The sequence below is a fragment of the Trachypithecus francoisi genome, unplaced genomic scaffold (genome assembly GCF_009764315.1).
Source record: "Trachypithecus francoisi isolate TF-2019V2 unplaced genomic scaffold, Tfra_2.0 Lachesis_group5, whole genome shotgun sequence".
NCBI lineage: Eukaryota > Metazoa > Chordata > Mammalia > Primates > Cercopithecidae > Trachypithecus > Trachypithecus francoisi.
In genome coordinates, this window is record NW_022681470.1 from 84,904,567 (window position 1) to 84,927,074 (window position 22,508).

The window sequence follows — 22,508 nt, forward strand, 5'->3', positions numbered from 1 at the left end:
ACTTCAATAGTAAGTTAAAAAAGAAAAAAGAGCCAGGGACTTTCCCTCCGGCTTTCAAGGAGTTGGCCTTACTACTCAATCAAGTGCAGGCCAGCAGACTCACAGCCTTGACATCTCCCAGGTGCACACCAGAAACTTAGACTCTCAGGCCCCACCTCGAACTATTGACTCAGGAGTTGCATTTTAACAAGGGCCCCAGGTGACTTGAATGCACAGTGATGTTTAAGAAATACTGATCTGGAACATAATCTTGTGAGCAGAAAAGTACAATATGAAAGTGTCCTGAATGGCACAGGGGAGGGAAGCACAGGGCACCAGAGAAGCCAGAAAAGGCACCTCTCACCCAGGCCAGCTCACTTCCCCTGAGTTTGTTCCTAAGCCCAGCAGTCCTGGGAGTATCTAATTGCCAGATATGTTAGTGGAGAACCTCAGGTTTACTACCTTCCTTATTTATGGCTTAGCATTTTAGTCAAGAGCATTTAGTCAAGAGTCAATTGTTTAGAATCAATACCAAAGAAGCCTGAATTTCAGGCCAGAAAGTGCTGCTGTGACTCTGTAGTTGTTTAACAAGATAAATGGTCTCTACATTTTTTTTTTTTTTTCAGTTTTCGGCTAGGGACAAAGAAAAGTAGGACAAGCATGAGGAGAACCTGATAGAGGAGTGCTTTGCAAATAATTAGTGGCTAATTTTAGCTGATCAGCTTACCTATTTTTTCATTATTCAGTAAAACTGAGTTCCAAAGTTGTAAAATTTGATCCCATTGAAAAGCCCCCAAAATAACATTTAAGATCCAATGATGCTATCTCGGGTAACAGACACTGAAACCAGGGCCTCAGCAACATCTCAAATGTGAAGAGTTATTATACTTTCGTCCTTCTTCTATTTGTCATCCTTATTGTCACTGTTATTGTATTTCTATAGAATATTTGCGTTTTTAAAAATGAAATCATAAAAAATAAACTCAACTGCTCATAATTCTAAACACCATGAAGAGATTATTTCTTGTCTTTGCATGACATACTTTCTTTAATTTATCCTTGAGTCATAAGGAATTGTTTTAATTATATTACTACGTTGCTAACTCATTGTATTTGTGGTCCACTCTGACTGGAAGCCCTTTCTTCTGCATTTATCACTCTTCAGCCTAATGCCATCTTGAGTCTATATTTCTAATTTCTAAAGCTTTCAATGTGCATTTGTCTCTGTTGAGATTAAAAGCAAATTTTGCTATTAATGGATACATTTTCTGATGTTTCAAAGTCATATTGAAATAAACAATTAAATTGATATAATCCACTCCCTGCAAATGAGTGCCCCCTCCAAATTTAGTGACCACTTTTAATATTTTCATCTAAGTTGGTGATAAAGAACAATCCTTAAGGGTGTCCTTGGGTTGATAAGAAACCACTGATAATCACTGTTGAGGAGTTTTCAATAGGCTAATAGTATTACCAGTATCTCAGCTCCTTGCTTAGACTATCATGTGACACAGAATCAACTGCTTTATTTATATTCACACGGGCTGATTCACTCGCCACACCCTCTACCCTCAACCCTCTACCCTCCACTACCCACCACCATATACCCTGCCCCTTTAGCACAAAAGGAAATAACATTGGTCTGGCATAATCCTCTTTTTACCAAGCCATGCCTTGGCATTAATCATGTAAGGAAATAAGACCATTTTCTCTGCGTCATAGCCGAGGCCCTCTGCAGCAAATCCACTGTGGTTTCTGAGCAGCATTCAGTAAGTGGAACGGGGGCAGGCTGGGTCACCTGATGGCCAGAAGCGTGCACAGGGTCAGCGTGTTTTTATTAGTATTTATTAGTAAAAAGTGGCAAGAATGACTCGAGATCTGAGGTCAGCAGAGTCTGAGAATAGTAGATTGGAGGACAGACAGTCACCCTGGGTAGAATCTCACCTCCTTCCACAATCCCGCTCAGCAGTCCACTGGTTCAGAAGCAGCCAAGGGAAGCTCTCAATTTTTTAATCTAAAACAGAAATGCAGACAATCAGCAAGCAAAGACAACTTCATATTCTATAACAAGAAAATATACATTCCTCTGTGTTAAATTATACCTTAACCGTGCACAGGCAGGCCTGGTAAAGGGTCTGATAATTCTTCTGCTCTGCTTTAACTTGTCCTGATAATTGACTTTTTGGATGAAACCCCTGCCATTTTCATGGGACTCCGTGAGGAATTATTTTTACTCACTAGCACCACCTCCTTTCAAGAAATAAGCCTTGTTCTTCCTTCTTCAGTTTTGACTTGACAGTAACATACACACTGTTTGTTCAGGGGCAAATGTCTGCCAGTTGCATATTGAATTCCTTTTCAGTGTCAGAATCATTGTTTCAACTGTAACCAGCTAGATGTCATAGTCTCTCTCTCTCTCTCTCTCTCTCTCTCTCTCTCTCTCTCTCTCTCTCTCTCTCTCTCTCTCTCTCTCTCTCTCTCTCTCTGTGTGTGTGTGTGTGTGGTGTGTGTGTGTGTAGATTATTCTCTTACTACAAGTATTCCTCATCCTGTAGCAAAGGGAAAAAAGTCTGCCAAATTTCAACATTAGAAAATAAACAAAGCAGCCTGGGCAACATGGTGAAACCCTGTCTCTACTAAAAATACAAAAATTAGCAGGGCATGGTGGCACACGCCTGTAGTCCCAGCTACTCGGGAGGCTGAGGTGGTAGGATCACTTGAGCCCAGGAGGTTGAGGCTGCAGTGAACTATGATCACACCACTGCATTTCAGCCTGGGCAACAGAGTGAGACCTGTCTCAAAACAAAAATTTTAAAAATGAGGGAAAAGCAGTGGTAGTAAAATGCAAAGGGTATTTTGGGAGCTCAGAGAAGAATATCTCACCCATCTTGGAGGGGTTACGGAAGACCTTTGGACAAAGCTGGCCAATTTATTACTTGGTATGAAGCAAATCTAGAATTAAGATAGCAAATGAAATCAAATTACATCTCATAAAACCAAGTGATAGCCCTATAAGTGTTCAGCCAACATGTGGAAGAGATTTATATTATACCCTTGACCAAATATACCCAATCTTCAGTAGGCAGCTTCTTGCTGTGAGCACATTGGTATACAAGGTGGTATGAAAATGTTGGTTTGTGGAAGTCGTTATGTCCTTGGGAAATGTTTTGATGATTACAGGTCCACTTTATCTGCCCTGGCTCGTTAACTATTTTCATAACAGATCTTCAGAGGAACCAATACACTAGCAACTGAGCTGTTGCTAAGAGATGAATCTCTTAAGTCAGAAAATTTGAACATGGACTCAGGGACTCTCCTGACAGAACTGTATCCAGAATCTTTCATATCTGAAAATGCCTGAAAGGGTGACATTAGCCGTCCACATCCACATGGATACAAGCCACAAGGCTGATCTACTTAGGCTTGCTGCTTCCTACGAATAGAGAGATGAGAAACAGCTTCCAGTCAAAATGAGATGACCTCATCTGATCCACAAAAAAGAATTCAATTAATTTAAAATAAGACAATTAAGGCAATTCCAAGGGAATAGACTAACTTGGGCTTCTAACTAATCCTAGGTAAAACTTGGAGGCCAAGTTGATTTAGATGGCAATCTACACATTTACATGTTTATTTGGAGTTTGGGTCTTACATTCATAGGAAGGGTCCCTAATACTTTCTTAATGAAAAGTTCTTCTTGCATTTTCCTAATTTTTGTCATTGCCAAGTCCCCAGAAGGCAGAAATGTGTCTTATTTTTTGTATCCTTGGTATGTAACTCTTAGAAAATAGAAGAAATTTAATAAATGTTTATTGAATGCATTTTTAAAACCTCAAATTTGGAGACAGGATGAAAGGAGAGGGAGGATTAATCCAATCTCTGTTTGCACAGGGTAGTGAATCATGTACCCTGGCCTGGCTCCAACCATCTTAATTCAGAACATAAGAACAAGTAATAATCCCTGTTCAGAATGTAAATATTTAACATTGTGTTTATTTGCTGGGTAGGGTCTCCATTTGTTTATGTTTCTCTCAATGTTGTGCATCTCTGTCTGCCCTTCAACATGTTTGTCCACCCTGATGGAAAGCTTAGATGGAATGGAAATGATGCCTATTTTAATGGCTTCATGGCACTCAAGTGGGTACTTAAAGACGCTATTTTGAATGGAGCCTTTGGGAGACCCTAATGAGTGACACCATTCTAAATGAACTGAAATACCTAAAGAACAGCCTCTCTCTTTGGAAGAAGAATACTGAATGACATCACTGTTTCCACTGTTTCTTCAAAGCACAACACCATCATTTAGAAAACATTCCTCATTACTTCAGAAGTCTTTCCCTCTATGCTCCAGTGCCCATTTCCCCGAAGGGGGATGTCTGGGGTTAGCAGAGGGAGGCAAGGTAGAAATGGAGGAGCCACTGCTTTGTCGCTTCTTCTTGGGGCCATGACACTGTCACACACTTTCAGTATATAAATGGCCACCCTTATACATACTTTCACCCTCCACCTCCAACAAACATCCCGGCAGTAGCACTCCAGCTGCGGCATCTAGGGAATCTTCAGTTCAGTCAGGCTTCTGCCCTGCTGTAAGCCAGCATTACTGAAAGATGGAATCAGAGCTCGGAGGAACTCTTTTTTTTTTTTTTTTTTTTAAATTTTTAGAGACAGGGTCTCACTCTGTTGCCCAGGCTGGAATGCAGTGGTGTGATCATAGATCATGGCAGTCTCAAATTCCTGGGCTCAAGTGATCCTCTTGCTTCAAATTCCCGAGTAGTTGGAACAACAGGTGCACGCCACCACACTTGGCTAATTTTATTTTTTAATTTTTTTTATAGAGACAGGGTCTCACTGTATTCCCCAGGCTGGTCTTGAACTCGTGGCCTCAAGCAGTCCTCCCACCTCAGCCTCCCAAATTCTGGGATTACAGCACCTGGGAGAAACCTTAGAAAGCACTTGTTAAACATAAAATTCTCAAGGGCCCTCCCCCGGAAATACTGATCCAGTGGGTGTGGAGTAGGGGCAAGAATTCCAGGAGATGCTTGTCATTAGGTAAGTTCCAGGATCACTGATTTCATTTCTATTCATTTAATCTTATAGAAGATGAGATTGAAGCTAGAAAGATGCAATGACTTTGCCAAGGTCATACAGCAAATCTATGTTCAAGCCTAAGCTAGACCTCCAGGGGCCACTTTTTTCACTTCATCCCCTAAAGATACTATGCTAATACCTTAATTAATTAATCTGTAAATGTTTTTTTAAACTAAGCAGTTTGGTCATGTTGATCTTTAGGAAGCAAATGTACCTGTGCTGGCACATGTCATCTTGTGTGGCTTATTCCCACATGAGTGGCTGAATTAGACAAAATATCTGCATTGGTAACATCTGCTTCCAGAATGTGCACAATTAAAGTTAATAAAGGCCAGTGCTGCACGAGTGGAGGGATTTGCAGAAAGAAAAAGACAGTAGAAAAAGTAGCAGGCCAGGCACATGGCTCACGCCTGTTATTCCAGCACTTTGGGAGACCTAGGAGGGCAGATCACTTGACGCCAGCTTGGCCAACATGGCGAAACCCTATCTCTACTAAAAATACAAAAATTAGCCGAGTGTGGTGGCTCACACCTGTCATCTCAGCTACTCAGGAGGCTGAGGCAGGAGAATCTCTTGAACCCGGGAGGCAAAGGTTGCAGTGAGCCAAGATTGCACCATTACACTCTAGCTTGAGTGAAATAGCGAGACTCTGCCTCAAAAAAAAAAGAAAAAAATTGGCGTAAAGCAGCATGCCGTCCTGCACTGTTTGCAGAGTTACCTTCCTTTTGAGAAGCTGATTGTCTTTCACTGGCTCCCCTTTGCCTCTAAGGGAAAAGCTGGGATTTCTCAAAAGGGCATGTAAAGTCCTTCAGGGCAGGTTTGCCTATCATTTTGCCTAATCCCTCACCACTCCCCCAGCCAACCCATCCTTTCGCCAGATCAATTTACTATTGTCTGAACACTCCAGGCTTTCCTCTGGTTTTGTGCCTTCACATGCACTGTTCCCTGAATCTGGAATTCTCCCTGCCTTCTTTCCTTTTCTTTTCCTTTTCCTCTTTCTTTCTTTTCTTTTCCCTTCCTTCCTTCCTTCCTTCTCTCTTGCTCTCTTTTTAATTTTTTTTCTTTCTTTTCCTTTTTATTTCTCTTTTTTTGAGATAGGGTCTCACTCTGTTACCCAGGCTGGAGTGCAGTGGTGTGATCTCAACTCACTGCAGCCTCAACCTCCCAAGCTCAAGTAATCCCCCCACCTCAGCCTCCCAGGTAGCTGGGACTACAAGTGTGCACCACCATGCCTGGGTAAATGTTGTACTGTTTGTAGAGATGGGATTTTGCCATGTTGACCAGTCTGGATTTCTCTTTCATTGTGTAGCAAACTTCTACTTGTCCATCATATTTTAGTTTAAACACATCTCCTCTGAAGTGTCCTCTCTAACACCTTGGACATAGTAACTTGTTCTGCCTTCTGGGCTCCTGCATTGCTTTGTTTCAGTTTCAGTTGATCTATTTCTGTGAATGGCTTCTTCACTTAACTGTGAGTCAAGGTGCTTAAGGGAAGGGTTTTGTTTTCTCTAGCTTGGCATCTACTCATGTAGCACAAAGAAGCTGAAAAGCAAGTGGTGGAGGAATATGATACTAAAGTGATACTAAAATGAATATTTCTAATTATATATCTTTTTTATTAGTCTTATTGGGATGTAATTAATACACTACACAATTTATCCATTTAAAGTATACAAGTCATGCAGGGTGCTGTGGCTCACACACGTAATCCCAGCACTTTGGAAGGCCAAAGCAGAAGGATCACTTGAGGTCAGGAGTTTGAGACAAGCCTGGCCAACATAGTGAAACCCTAGCTCTACTAAAAATACAAAAATTAGCCAGGTATGGTGGTGCATACCTGTAATCCCAGCTACTCAGGAGGCTGAGGCATGAGAATCGCTTGAACCTGGGAGGCAGAGATTGTAGTGAGCCAAGATCACGCCACTGCACTCCAGCTTAGGGGATAGAGCAATATTCTGTCTCCAAAAAATAAAATAAAATAAATAAATAAATAAATAAATAAAGTATACAACTAAATGATTTTTAGTAAGTTTACAGAGTTAATACATCTACCATCACAATCTAATTTTAGAATTTTTGTCCCCTGCAGAAAGAAACCCCATACCTGTTAGCTACCACATTCTCAGGACCCCATTACTCCCCGCTCAGCCCTAGGCAACCAGTAATCTACTTTCTCTATAGATTGCCTGTCTTGAAGATTTCACAGAAATGGAATCATAAATATATGGCCTTTTGTGACTGGCTTCTTTCACTTCATGTAATGTTTCTAAGACCCATCCACATTGTAGCATGTGTCAATACTACATTCACTTTTTATGGCCAAATAATATTCCATTGTATGGGTATCCCATGTTTTGTTTATTCATTCATCAGCTTATGACCATTTGAGTTGTTTCTAATTTTTGGCTATTATTAATAATGCTGCTTTGAACATTCATGTACAAGTTTTTCTGTGGACATGTGTTTTTATTTCTCTTGGGTAGAACTGCTAGCCATGGAATTGCCGGGTTATATAGTAACTCTATGTTTAACCTTTTCCAAAGCAGCTGCTCCATTTTATATTCCTGCTGGCAACATTTGAGAGTTCAAATTTCTTCTCATCCTCACCGACACGTGTTATAGTCCATCTATTTGATTACAGCCATTCTGGTGGGTACCTCATTTTTATTTTCATCTCCCTAATGACTTATAATTTTTAGCATCTTTTCATATGCTTATTGGCCATTTGTATATTTTGTTTAGAGAAATGTCTGTGAATCCTTTGCCCATTTTTACATTGAGTTATAGGTCTTTTTATTGTTGAGTTGTCAGAGTTCTTCATATATTTTGGGTTTGTTTTTGTTTTTGTTTGTTTGTTTGTTTTGAGCTGGAGTCTCACTCTGTCGTCCAGGCTGGAGTGCAGTGGCATGATCTCGGCTCACTGCAACCTCTGCCTCCTGGGTTCAAGCAATTCTCTTGCCTCAGCCTCTTGAGTAGCTGGGTCTACAGGCACATGCCACCACACCCAGCTAATTTTTGTAGTTTTAGTAGACACGGGGTTTTGCCATGTTGGCCAGGCTGGTCTAGAACTCCTGACCTCAGGCAATCCGTCACCTCGGCCTCCCAGAGTGCTGGGATTACAGGAATGAGCCACCATGCCCGGCTATTTTGAATACAAGTTTCTTATTGGATATTTGATTTGCAAAAATTTTCTCCCATTCTGTGGGTTATCTTTTCAATCTCCCGATTTGTCCTTTGAAGTACAAAAGTTTTTCATTTTAATGAGTTCAATTTATCTATTTTATTTCTGACATTTGTGCTTTGGTGTCATATGTGAGAAAGCATTGCCTAACCCAAGGTCATAAAGATTTACCACTACGCATTCTTCTAACAGTTGTAAACTGTTAGCTCTTACATTTAGGTCTATGATCGATTTTGAGTTAATTTTTGTGAATGGTTTGACATAGGGCTCCAATTTCATTCTGGTGCCTGTGAATTATCTCAGCACCATTTGTTGAAAAGAATATTCTTCCCCCATTAAATTGTTTCATCCCCTTGCAAAAATCAACTGACCATAAACATGAGGTATGTGGACCCTCCATTTTTTAAGTTAAGCTATATGCCTATTCGTCTGCCAGTACAAATTAAAATCTTTTTGTCTTTAATTATGGATTGAAAGACTTTGTCCGTGCCAATAATTAAGTTGGAGGCAATGAAATTTGAAGCACAAAGTGTGCCTAAAATTAAAGTAACCTCAAGGACCTGAGAGAAACTCTCAGAGGGTACAAGGCAATGGGCTTCCACTGCTGAAGGCCTGTGCTTGGACACTGTTGAGGTCAGGGAATCACAGGTCACCCATTCTTTGGAAGTGGCTGGGCCCCTGTCAGCAGGCTTTCTCTCTTCAGGGAGTCCCACTGAAAACTTCCTTTCTTCTTCTGCTTCAAAACAAACCCCACCCCATTCAAATCTCACTCTCACCCTTATCCCAAGATTCATATTTTGAGTTTCTCAGTATATGAGGTGTGGTTTTCAGTAGGGTATAATTCATTTTTTCAACATATATTTATTGCGCATCTGCTCTGTGCCACATTTTGTTCTTGGTTTGGGAATAAAGTAACAAGACAGAAAATGCCTTGCTCTCAAAGAATGTACATTTTAGTAGCACAAATTAGCAAAAAAAAAAAAAAAAAAAATCCTCAAGTAATGCAATAAATAATTACCAATAGTGATTAATGCCATGACAAAAATAAAAATGGATAACAGAATTGCAAATAAAAGAAGGGTCCTATTTTAGGTAGGCTTGTTAAGGGAGCTTTGCCAAGAGGGTGAATGGTATTTAAGGACTGAGGAGTGAACCATGTGAAGATCTGAGAGGAGAGTAATCCAGGCAGAGGTAGCAGCAAGTACAAAGACTCCAAGGAGGGTGTGTGGAGCGGCAAGAAAACAAATGTGGCTGGAGCAGAGTGAATGAGGGAGAAAGGGGCAGGGGGTTGAGGTCAAAGAAGGAGCCGAAGGCAAGATGATGCAGCACTTCGTAGGCCTGTATTAGGAGTTTAGATTTTGTTCTAAATGTGAGGAAAAGCCCTTAGAGAATTCTAAGCAAGGGAGTTATGTGATCTGATTTACACTTTAAAAAGAGTACTCTGAGAGAAGAAAAATTAAAATCATTGTGACCTTGAGTTAGGCAAAAATGTCTTAGATACAATACATAGAAGCTTGATCCATAAAAAAAAAAATGGAAAAATTAGATTTCATAAAAATTACGAATTTCTCCTTCCATTCTGAGAAACATTGTTTAGAGGATTAAAAGAAAAGGCATCATTGGTCAGGCATGTAAGGAGCTTGGAAGTCGTCACTCCATCCAAACAAGTAAAAAGCTGAAGAAACTGAAAAATGAATGAAATGAAAAAACCAATGAGCAGGAACCAGCTTTGGGAAGGAAAACTTGAACTATAATTGACAAATTGCTGGAGGCTTAGTGTGGACAAGTCTCTGAGTCAAAAACTCCAGGGGATACAGCCAGTGGGGTGTGGGACACTTTTGTGAATTTTACCTCCAGGAGCTTGACAAGATTCTCACAGTGAATATGGGACAAAAATTCCCTCATTCTCTTGGTAGGGGTAGGGAAAAATAAATCATTTTGAAATACACCAAAGCATTCTGTACTTCTTAGCAAGGTGTGCCCTCAAGACCATGCTAAGGACCCCAACCTCCCGGGGTTTAATCAGAACCTAATTGTCCTGGGGGAAGGGAAATACTCAGCACTCAACTTCAGCCCACTCTGGCCATTCTGTCCAGCTAAGGCAGGGAAGAAAACACTAACAAACACTTGTAAAGTTCACAGTCAGTCCATGGGCACAGGCTCACCGGAAGACCTAATCTTAGGACTACAGACAAGTAGCCCCCACCACTTACAGGGAACTTTCTTTCTTTTCACAACTTACGACTACATGACTAAAGGTCTATTTATCACAGTTCCCTTTAAACGGTATATCATGTCTGGCTATCAAGATAAACTTACAAGGCCATGCCTGTAATCCTAGCACCTCGGGAGGCCAACGTGGGCAGATTACTTGAGCTCAGGAGTTAGAGACCAGCCTGGCCAACATGCTGAAATCCTATCTCTACTAAAAATACAAAAAAATTAGCTGGACATAGTGGCTCATGCCTGTAGTCTCAGCTATTCGGGAGGCTAAAGCAGGAGAATCATTTGAACTTGGGAGGCGGAAGTTGCAGTGAGCCTAGATCGTGCCACTGCACTCCTGCCTTGCCTGGGAGACAAAGCAAGACTCCGTTTCAAAAAAAAAAGAAGATAAAATTACAAGGCATACTAAAAAGCAAAAATAATAGTTTGAAGAAACAGAGCAAGAATCAGAACTAGACAGATACGGCAGAGATGCTGGAATGATCACACTGGGAATTTAACACAAATATGAATAGGCTAAGAACTAAGGCTAAGAACTCTAATGGATAAAGTAGATAGCATTCAAGGACAGATAGGAAATGCAAGCAGAGAGAGGGCAGTATTAATGAAGAATTAAAAAAGAAATGCTGGAGATAAAAAACACTGTAACAGAAATGAAAAATGCCTTTGACAGGCTTATTAGTGCCAAATATGGCTGAGGAAAATCTCTGAGCTTGAGGTCATCTCAAGGCAGTTTTGAGTTTTCACCTCAAAATTGAAAAGCAAAGAGAAAAATGTCTGAGAAAAGAAAGAAAAGAACACCCAAGAGCTGTGGGGAACTAGAAAAAGTTTTATGTATGCATAATAAGAACACTGGAAGGATAACAAAAAGATATATTTGAAGCAATATTGACTGATAATTTCTCCCAAATTAATATCAGACACTGCAGATCCAGGAAACTCAGGGAACACCAAGCAGGATAGTGCCAAAACAAAACAACAACAACAACAAACAAACAAAGAAAAAAACACCTAGACATACCATATTGAAACCTCAGAAAATCAAATACGAATTTTAAAATCTCCAACAAAATCAGAAGAAATAAACACCTTACCTATACAGAAGCAAAGATAAGAATTATATCTGACTTCTCCTCAGAAACCATGAAAGAAAAAAGAGAGTAAAGTGAAATACTTAAACTGTTGAGAGGAAAAAAATCAAACTAGAATTCTGTCCCCTGTGAAATGATCCTTCAAAAGTGAAGAAAAAAATAAAGATTTTTCATACAAATGAAAATTGAGGGAATTTATTGCCAGTTGACCTGTTCTGCAAGAAATATTAAAAAATGTCATTCAGTGTGATGGAAAATGGTATAAGTTGGAAATTCAGGTCTGCAGAAAGAAAGAAAGAGCATCAGAGAAGAAATACATGAAGGTTGAATAAAAACTTATTTTTCTTTTTCTTAATTGATCTAACAAATAACCATTTGTCCAAAGAATAATGGCAACAAAGTATTCAAGTATGGATGTATGTGGGTGTGTGTGAGTGTGTGTGTGTGTGTTGATGCTTATATATAAATGAAATGATGATAGCAATGATACAAGGAACAAGAAGAAGGAATTCAGATTATTTTGTTATAAACTACTCACACTATTTGTGAAGCAGTATACTTTTATTTGAAGGTGAACTTAGGTTAGTGGTAAATTAATATTGCAAACTCTAGGGCAAACACTAAAACAAGTAAAAAATAACTGATATGCTAAGAAAGGAGAGAAAATGAAATCATTTTATAAAATACTTGATTGTAACCACAAAAGACAAAAGTAGGAACAAAGAAAAAGGCAACAAGTAGAAAACAGTAACTAATATGTCAAATCTTTTTTTTTTTTTTTTTTTTTGAGACAGTCTCACTCTGTCGCCAGGCTGGAGTGCAGTGGCACGATCTTGGCTCACTGCAACCTCTGACTCCCTGGTTCAAGCGATTCTCCTGCCTCATCCTCCCGAGTAGCTGGGATTACTGGCACATGCCACCATGCCCACCTAATTTTTATATTTTTAGTAGAGACGGGGTTTCACCATGTTGGCCAGGATGGTCTCAATCTCCTGACCTCGTGATCTGCCCGCCTCGGCCTCCCAAAGTGCTAGGATTATAGGCAGGAGCCACGGCACCCAGCCTATGGCAAATCTTAATCCAATGATATCAACGATCACTTTGAAGATCAGTGGTACAAATACACCAATTAAAAGACAGAGATTGTCTGTGTAGGTCAAAGAACAAGATCCAACTATATAATGTCTATAAGAAATCCACTTTAAATATAAAGACATATATAGATTAAAAGTAAATGGGTGACCAAATATTTAAGGAAGAAATTATACTAATTCTTTACAATCTTTTTCAGAAGACAGAAGCAGAGGGAATACTTCCTAACTCACACTGTGAAGCCAGTATCACCCTAAACCAAAATCAGAAAAGACATTATAAGAAAAGAAAACTACAGACCAGTATCTCTCAGGAACACAGATATAAAAATCCTTAACAAAATATTAGCAAATCAAATTCAACAGTGTAGAAAGGTAATTATACATTATGATCAGGTGGAATTTAACTCAGCTGTGCAAGGATGACTCAACATTTAAAAAATTCAACTAAAATCAACTAATGTAATCTATCATCTCAACAAGGTAAAGAATGAAACTAACTTTATCATGTCAATAGATATAGCAAAAGCATTAGATAAAATCCAACACCCGTTCATGATAAAAACTCTCAGTAAACTAGGAACACACAGGAATGTCCTCAAGTCCCTTCACAGGGACTATTAAAAAAAACAAAACAAAAAACAACTAACATCATACTTAATGGTAAGAAAATAAAGCTTTCCCACTAAGATCATGACCAATACAAAGATGTCTGTTCACCTATCGTTCATTGGTTTCTTTCTTTCTCCTTCATTTTTCTTTCTTTCCTTCCCTCCCTCCTTCCCTTTCTCTCCTTCCTTCCTTCCTGTCTGTCTGCCATTCTTTCACAGGGTCTTGCTCTGTCATCCAGGCAAAAGTGCAGTGGTGCGAACACGTTCACTGTAGCCTCGACCTCCGGGACTCAAGTGATCCTTTCATCTCAGCCTCCCGAGTAGCTAGGACCACAGGCATGCAACACTGTGCCCAGCTAATTTTAAAAGCTTTTTTTGAAAAGATGGGTCTCCCATTCCCAGGTCAGTCTTGGACTCCTGGGCTCAAGTGATCCTCCTGTCTCAGTCTCCCAAAGTGCTGAAATTACAGGCATGAGCCACTGCACCTAGCCATACTATCCCTTTGGAAGTCCTAGCTAATGCAATAAGACAAGGAAAGAAAATAAAAAGTGGAGTGATAGGAAGGAAGAAATGAAACTGTCTTTGTTGTAGATGACATGATTGCCTATGTAGAAAATCTGAAAGAACTGCCCCCAAACTCTTGGAATTAGCCAGATGTGGTGGCTCATGCCTATAATCCCAGCTACTTGGGAGGCTGAGTTGGGAGGATCACTTGAGCCCAGGAGTTTGAGGCCAGCCTGGGCAACATAAGGAGACCTTACTTTTTTTTTTTTTTTTTTTGAGACGGTGTCTCTCTCTGTTGCCCAAGCTGGAGTGCAGTGGCGCAGTCTCGGCTCACTGCAAGCTCCCTCTCCTGGGTTCACATCATTCTCCTGCCTCAGCCTCCCAAGTAGCTGGGACTACAGGCGCCCACCCGCAAGCCCAGCTAATTTTGGTTTTGTATTTTTAGAAGAGACAGGGTTTCACCGTGTTAGCCAGGATGGTCTTGATCTCCTGACCTTGTGATCCACCCGCTTCGACCTCCCAAAGTGCTGGGATTACAGGTGTGAACCACTGCACCCGGCCAGAGACCTTACCTCTTAAAACAAACAAATAGTTGGGAGGCCGAAGTGGGCAGATCTCCTGAGGTCGAGAGATTGAGACCAGACTGACCAACATGGGCAAACCCCATCTCTACTGAAAATACAAAATTAGCTGAGTGTGGTGGCACATGCCTCTAATCCCAACTACTCAGGAGACTGAGGCAGGAGAATCACTTGAAACCGGGAGGCAGAGGTTGTGGTGAGCCGAGATCACGCCACTGCACTCCAGCCTGGGCAGCAAGAGCAAAACTCCGTCTAAAAATAAATAAATAAAAATAAATAAAAAATTAAAAAAAATAAATAAAATAAAAACTCCTGGAATTGATATGTGATTATAACAAGGTTGCAAGGTACAAGGTTAATACACAAAAGTAAATCTTTTTCCTCTATACCTGCAAATAAATGGAATTTGAAAATAAAAACACAATACCATTTACATTAGCACCCCAAAAATGCAACAATTAAGTATAAATCTAATGAAACATATATGAGATCTATATGAGGAAAACTACAAAACTCTGTTGAAAGAAATCAAAGAATTAAATAAATGGAGAGACAGTCCGCATTAATGGAGAGGAAGACTCAGTGTTGTCATGATGTCAGTTTTTCCTAACTTTATCTATAAATTCAATGCAATACTAATTTGTCATTGACAAAGTAGCAAAGGCAATGCAATGGGAAAAAAGACAATCTTTTCAACAAACGGTGCTGGAGTAACTGGACATCAACACGCAAAAAAATGTATCTAGACAAAGACCTTACACCCTACACAAAAATTAACTCAAAATGGATCACGAATCTAAATATAAAACACAAAAATTTAAATTTCTAGAAGATAACATATGAGAAAATCTGAAGACTTTGGGATTGGAAATGACTTTTTAGATAAAACATCGAAGGCATAATCCATGAAAGAAAGAACCTATAAACTGGACCTCACTAATATTAAAAATTTTGAAACATACTATCAAGGGAAGGAAAAGCTAAGCCACAGATGGGGAGAAAATATTTGCAAAATCAGTATCTGATAAAAGGCTGTAATCCAAAAGATAAAAATAACTCTTAAAAAGCAACAGCAAGAAAACAACCCAATTTAAAACTGGGCCAAAGATCTTAACAAACACCCCACAAAAGAAGATACAGAGACAGCAAATAAGCACACGAAAATCTCAGCATCATGCCTCATCAGGAAATGCAAATTAAAACAAGACACCACTGCACATCTATTATAATGGCCAAAACTCAGAACACTAACAACGCCAAATACTGATGAGGATATGGAGCAGCAGAAACACTCACTCTTTGCTGATATGAATGCAAAATGGTTCAGACACTTTGGAAGACAGTTCCGCAGTTTCTTACAAAACTCAACATACTTGGCTGGGCGTGGTGGCTCATGCCTGGAATCCCAGCACTTTGGGAGGCCGAGGTAGGCAGATCACGAGGTCAGGAGTTCAAGACCAGCCTGGCCCATATGGTGAAACTCTGTCTCCACTAAAAATATGAAAATTAGCCAGGCATGGTGGCGCACTCCTGTAGTCCCAGCTATTTAAGAGACTGAGGCAGAGAATCGCTTGAACCCAGGAGGTGGAGGTTGCAGTGACCTGAGATCACACCACTGCACTCCAGCCTGGGTGACAAAGCCAGACTCCATCTCAAAAAACAAAACAAAACAAAACAAAAAACTCAACATACTCTTAACATACAATCCAGAATTCATACTCCTTGGTATTTACCCTAGTGAATTTTTTAAAAAATTGTGTCTACACAAAACCTGCACACAGGGGTTGATTTATTTATAGCTGCCAAAATTCAGAAGCAACCAAGATGTACTTCAGTAGGTGAATGGATAAATAAACTGGTACATCTAGACAATGGGACGTTATTCAGCACTAGAAGGAAACGAGCTAACAAACCATGAAAAGACATGGAGGAAAGTTAAGTGCATGTAACTAAGTGAAAGAAGCCAATCTGAGAGGATCTATGCTGTCTAATTCCAACTATGTGACATTTTGGAAAAGGCAAAATTATGGAGACAGTAAAAAGATCATTGGTGGCTAGGGGTTGGTGGGGAGGGAGGGATAAGTAAATAGAAAACAGAGGATTTTTAGGGCAGTGGAATACTTGACATAACACTATAATGGCAGATACATGTCATTGTATCTTTATCCAATCCCATAGAATGTAGGACACTGAGAGTGAACCCTAAAGTAAATGCAGGACTTTGGGTGAGAATGATGTGTCAGTGTAGGTTGATCAGTTGTAACAAATTCACCATTACAATGGAAGGTGTGGAAATGCACTGGGAGAAGCTATGCATGTGTAGGGGCAGGTTTATGTGGGAAATCTCTGTACCTTCCACTCAATTTTGCTGTGCTAAAACTACTCTAAAAAATAACGTTTATTTTTTAAAACATAAAAGGCATACACTGAGAGAAAATATTTTCAAATCACATATCTAACAAAGGACATATATCCATTTTCTAAAAAAACAAAAACAAAAAACACCTTTCTAAACTCTACAGTTAGAAAAAAGTCAAATTAGAAAATAGTGGTCAGGCATAGTGGCTCTTGCCCATCATCTCAGCACTTTGGGAGGCCAAGGTGGGAGGCTTATTTGAGCCCAGGAGTTTGAGACTAGCCTAGATAATACAGTGAGACCTCGTCTCTACAAAAAATTAAAAGATCAGCTGAACATGATGACACATGCCTGTGGTCCCAGCTACTTGGGAGGCTGAGGTAGGAGGACCGCTTGAGCCTGGGAAGCACAGGTTGCACTGAGCTGAGATTGTGCCACTGCACTCCAGCCTGGGAGCCTGGGTGACAGGGAGAGACCCTATCTCAAACAACAACAACAACAACAACAACAACAACAACAAAATATCCAAGCAAAAGACTTGGCTATTTCACTAAAGAAGGTATATGGATAGCAAAAAAAGCATATGAGAAGATGTTTGACATCATTAGTCATTAGAGAATTGCAAATTAAAAGCACAATCTCCTATACATCTTGTAGAAGAGCTAAAATACAAAACAATGATAATATGAATGTTGGTGAGATTGTGGAGAAACTGGATCTGTCATACATTGTTGATGGGAATATAAAATGGTACAACTGCTTTGGAAAATAGTTTGGGAATTTTTTATAAACATATACCTTAAAACCTTGATACCAGGCCAGGTGTGATGGTCACGCCTGTAATCCCAGCACTTTGGGAGGCTGAGGCAGGCAGATCACCTGAGGCCAGGAGTTTGAGACCAGCCTGGCCAACAAGGCAAAACCCTATCTCTATTAAAAACACAAAAATTTGCTGGGTGTGATGGCGCGTGCCTGTAATCCCAGTTACTCGGGAGGCTGAGGCACAAGAATCGCCTGCACCTGGGAGGTGGAAGGTTGCAGTGAGCAAGGCTGTGGCACTGCAGTCCAGCCTGGGCTACGGATTGAGACCCTGTCCCAAAAAAGAAAAACAAAGAAAACCTTGATACCACTCTTGAGTATTTACCCTAAAAGAAATGAAAATTTATGTTCCCTCAAAAACCTGTATATGAATGTTTACAGCAGTTCTATTTGTAATCATCAAACACTGGATAGTCCATTCTCACACTGCTATAAAGAACTACCTGAGACTGGGTAATTTATCAAGAAAAGAGGTTTAATTGGCTCACAGTTCTGTTTAGGTAGCATGGCTGCAGAGGCTTCAAGAAACTTTCTTTTTTTTTTTTTTTTTTGAGACGGAGTCTTGTGCTGTCGCCCAGGCTGGCATGCAGTGGCCGGATCTCAGCTCACTGCAAGCTCCGCCTCCCAGGTTTACTTCATTCTCCTGCCTCAGCCTCCGGGTAGCTGGGACTACAGGCGCCCGCCACCGAGTCCGGCTAGTTTTTTGTATTTTTTTTTTTTTTTTGAGACGGAGTCTAGCTCTGTCGCCCAGGCTGGAGTGCAGTGGCCGGATCTCAGCTCACTGCAAGCTCCGCCTCCCGGGTTTACGCCATTCTCCTGCCTCAGCCTCCCGAGTAGCTGGGACTACAGGCGCCCGCCACCTCGCCCGGCTAGTTTTTTGTATTTTTTTAGTAGAGACGGGGTTTCACCGTGTTAGCCAGGATGGTCTGGATCTCCTGACCTCGTGATCCGCCCGTCTTGGCCTCCCAAAGAAACTTTCAATCATGATGGAAGGCAAAGGGGAAGCAAGCACGTCCTATGTGGCTGGAGCAGGAGGAAGAAACGGAAGGAGGAGGTGCCACATACTTTTAAACAACCAGATCTTGTGAGAACTCATTCACTATCTCAAGAACAGCAAGGGGTAAATCTGCCCCATGATCCAATCACTACCTACTAGGCCCCTTCTCCAACACTGGATTACTTTCGACGTGAAATTTGGGCAGGGACACAAATCCAAACCATATCACAACCTAAACGTCCTTTACTGGGGGAAGGGATGTACTAACTGTGGTACATCCATACCAAGGAGTACTGCTCGGTAAGAAAAGAGAAAGAATAATTGAAAGGCACTCCAACAGGAATGCATCTCAAATGCATCATGATAAGTGAAAGAATCAGAAAGACTCATATCATTAGATTCTGTTTATATAACATTCTGGAAAAGGAAGCACTATAGCGATAGAAAATAAATCAGTGGGCCAGGTGCAGCAGTGCATGCCTGCACTTTGGGAGGCCAAGGCAGGTGGATCACTTGAGGCCAGGAGTTTGAGACCAGCCTGGCCAACATGGCAAAACCCCGTCTGTACTAAGAATACAAAAATTAGCTGGGTGTGGTGGCGGGCGACTGCAATCCCAGCTACTCAGAAGGCTGAGACAGGAGAATCACTTGAACCCGGGAAGCAGAGGTTGCAGTGAGCCGAGATCACGCCACTGCACTCCAGTCTGGGCGACAGAGCGAGACTCCGCCTCAAAAAAAAAAAAAAAAAAAAGAAAACAAAACAAAACAGATTACCATATTCATGTAACCTATGTTATTTCTACACTGGGCAGCATTGGTACAGACTACGAAGTGCATTTTCTTCGTTAGTCCTGATATAAATGGAGATGAGACAGAAGTTGTTTCCTCCATTTTATTCAGGACTTAATCTAGATGTATTTAGTCAAAGGCAAGTGCCTGTAAGCAGAACCTTTACCTTTGAACAACCTATTTTGTGAGTGTTAAGTTGCAATTTAAAACAGGGTGAAAAGCCTTGAAAATGTGAACCACTGTGGGCTACAAAGAATGCCAGATTTGATTGGTCCCATAAAAGTGATTTATTATACATAAGCATATGTGCATATGATCCATAAGTATTGTCAGCCTATTGAAAACATATTTTAAACATATGAAAATTAGCAGAAATAAAAGTGAATAGCTAGTAAGGGAAATAACATACTAGATTTGTGACTTTATGGAAATAAATAAAAAGAGAAATTACTTAAATCCATCCTTTGTAAATAAAAAGTTAAAAAGAAAAGTCAGCTCTAATTTACCCTATGTTTGCACTTCTAGAGTCAAAAGCATTTTATTTTTTGTTTTGTCTTGGAATTGGTTCCCTTATATAACGCATGTCAAAATAGCTGGAAAAATATTATTAACTACTGCCAGCTGAAATTCTTGTCCCACAAAGACAACTCCCTCCTGGCTCCTAATTTTCTTTTCATATGTTGGGCACTGTGAGCTAAAGGTTGGCGCACAGGCAGGAAGGCAGTGTGGCTCTACAGGACAGAGAATTCTAGGGTTGGGCCTTCTAACTTTGCAGCTATCATTAATTTACTAAGTCCCCCTGCCAGAGCCCCTAAAAGACTGACTGTGGTCTCACACAGGGTGTGGTCAGCAGGAATTTTGCCCTAGGCTAGGTTCCCACAGGAGCTCAATCTTGCTAAAGTGTAATTTGGGTGCTAAAGGAAGAAGGAAAAGTAAATCAAAATACTTTCCACAACACTAACACCTTTGCTTTTATTACCTCATCCACAAAAGCAGGATGGCATTATATACATTCAAGAGCCTACCTTGAGAAGGTTTTAAACAAATATGCAAACACATTCTTTCCTACTTCCACCAAATGTGCCGTTTTAGGTACCTAACAACTCCTCAATTTCCCAGTAAGTTATCTACGATGAAGTTCATAAACATGATCAGAAAGTTTCTTTCATAGGCTGGGTGTGGTGGCTCACACCTGTAATCCCAGCATTTTGGGAGGCTGAGATGGGAGGATTGCTTGAGCCCAGGAGTTTAACATCAGCCTAGGCAACATAGGGGGACCCCGTCTTTATTTAAAAAATAATAATAATACCATTTCTTTGATAGAAGACCCTCTTAGGAAGGAATATTCAAAATGGCTAACATAGTTTTGTCACCTGGGTACTCTGAAAAACTGTTTAAATTGAGTTCCTTAAATAACTAATACTAAATTATACAAAAGGGCATTTGTGAAACAATTATGGGAATAAGTGAAATAATTCTAAAAGTCCTTTAGTCTGTAGGGTGCTAAGTAAATCTTGAGATTTTGACAATACCCTCCCTATTTCTCAGATACTGTCCTTTCTTGCTCATACTAGATTCCTTTTTTTTTTGAAACAGGGTCTCACTCTGTAACCCAGGCTGGAATGCAGTAGCGCTATCACAGCTCACTGCAGCCTCAACCTTCAGGGCTCAACCTCAGCCTCCCAAGCAGCAGGGATTACAGGCACACACTATAATGCCCGGTTAACTTTTTAAAAAAACTTTCTGGAGACTGGGTTTCATTATGCTTCCCAGGCTGATCTAGAAATCCTGGCCTCAAGTGACCCACCCACCTTGGCCTTCCAAAGTACTGGGATTATAGGTGTGAGCCACTGCTCCCAGCCCATTTTTCCACCTTTAATCAATCAATTGATTAATATTTATAGAACATTTACAATATAACTGGCAGTGGAATCAGCAACAGGGAGGATCCAGAATATATGGAATGCATGGTCCTTACATTCAAGAAGTTTATAATCTGTTTAGGAAAATCTAAGAAATAGCAGCAAACACCATACACCTAGGCATTATACATTTATACCCCTGTGCTTTACAACAGAGTCAGATTCTGAGCAAGAAAGATGGGTGGAGATCAGAGTGCTTAGGAAAATCTTTAGAATCTCACCTTTCTCTTGAGGACAAAAGTGGGGAAAGAGGACTGTAAAGCATGGAATCTTGAAAGCTGGAGCCTGGAGGACAACAATGTCATTTCTCACTAAGCAGGCCATCTAGAATTATGTAACCAAGTTGAATGGGACAAGACAAGTGAATTTATCAAAATGGGGTGCCTAAAACCATGCTGTACAATATGGCAGCTGTTAGTCATATGTGGCTATTTAAATATAAATTAATTACAGTTCAATAAAATTAAAATTTTACTTCTTTAGTCTCACTAGACTAGGTGCATGTAAGTGGCCAATCGCCATATGTGGCTAGTGGTACCATACTGGATAGTGCAGATATAAAACGTTTCCATCATTACAGAAAGTTCTCTTGGACAATGGAGTTCTAGAACCACAGAAGTGTTGAGCAAGAGGCAGAAAGGCATGGCTCAAAAGAATTCCCCAAGCCAAATGGCATGCTGGGGTGTCTGGCTTATATGTGATTTCCATGACCACAAGTTGTGTAAAATGAGAAATGGGTCTAATTAATTCAACAAATATACATTGAGCACCTGTTAATACAAGAAGGCTAGGTGATATGAGAGACATAAAAGTAAAGCAGGTTCGAGCCTCAAATAACTGGACATGAAGAGAGGAAATAAAGGCCTGTACATGAATAACAATAGTGCAAAATAAAAAGTGATAAGCAACCCCGTCTGTATTAAAAATACAAAATTAGCTGGGCATGGTAGCACATGCCTGTAATCCCAGCTATTCAGGAGACCGAGGCAGGAGAATCGCTTGAACCCGGGAAGCAGAGGTTGCAGGGAGCTGAGATCACGCCATTGCACTTCGCATGGGCAAAAACACCGAAACTCCGTCTCAAAAATAAACAAATTAACAAATAAATAAAGTGATAAGCATCCGAGGGGCTGCAATTAAATCATGCAGCTGTTTAAAGAAAGGACAGATTACTTCTGTTTGAAGGTTTCAAGACGACTTCTTAGATGGGCATTATTTGAATTAAACCTTGAAGAAAGCAGTGGGGTGCGGTGGAAAAATCCCAGGGGACCAGGAG

At 40.4% G+C, this 22,508-nt stretch overlaps 1 long non-coding RNA gene across 1 annotated transcript; it reads right to left on the minus strand.

Moving 5' to 3' along the window:
* Positions 1–1,881: 1,881 nt before the first annotated feature.
* LOC117075956 lies at positions 1,882–21,755 on the minus strand. The gene is made up of 3 exons (XR_004434185.1): positions 21,454–21,755; positions 2,863–2,931; positions 1,882–1,993 (listed from the first exon to the last, which is right to left on the minus strand). It is a non-coding gene; the product is annotated as an uncharacterized LOC117075956 (long non-coding RNA).
* Between the last annotated feature and the right edge of the window lie 753 nt (positions 21,756–22,508).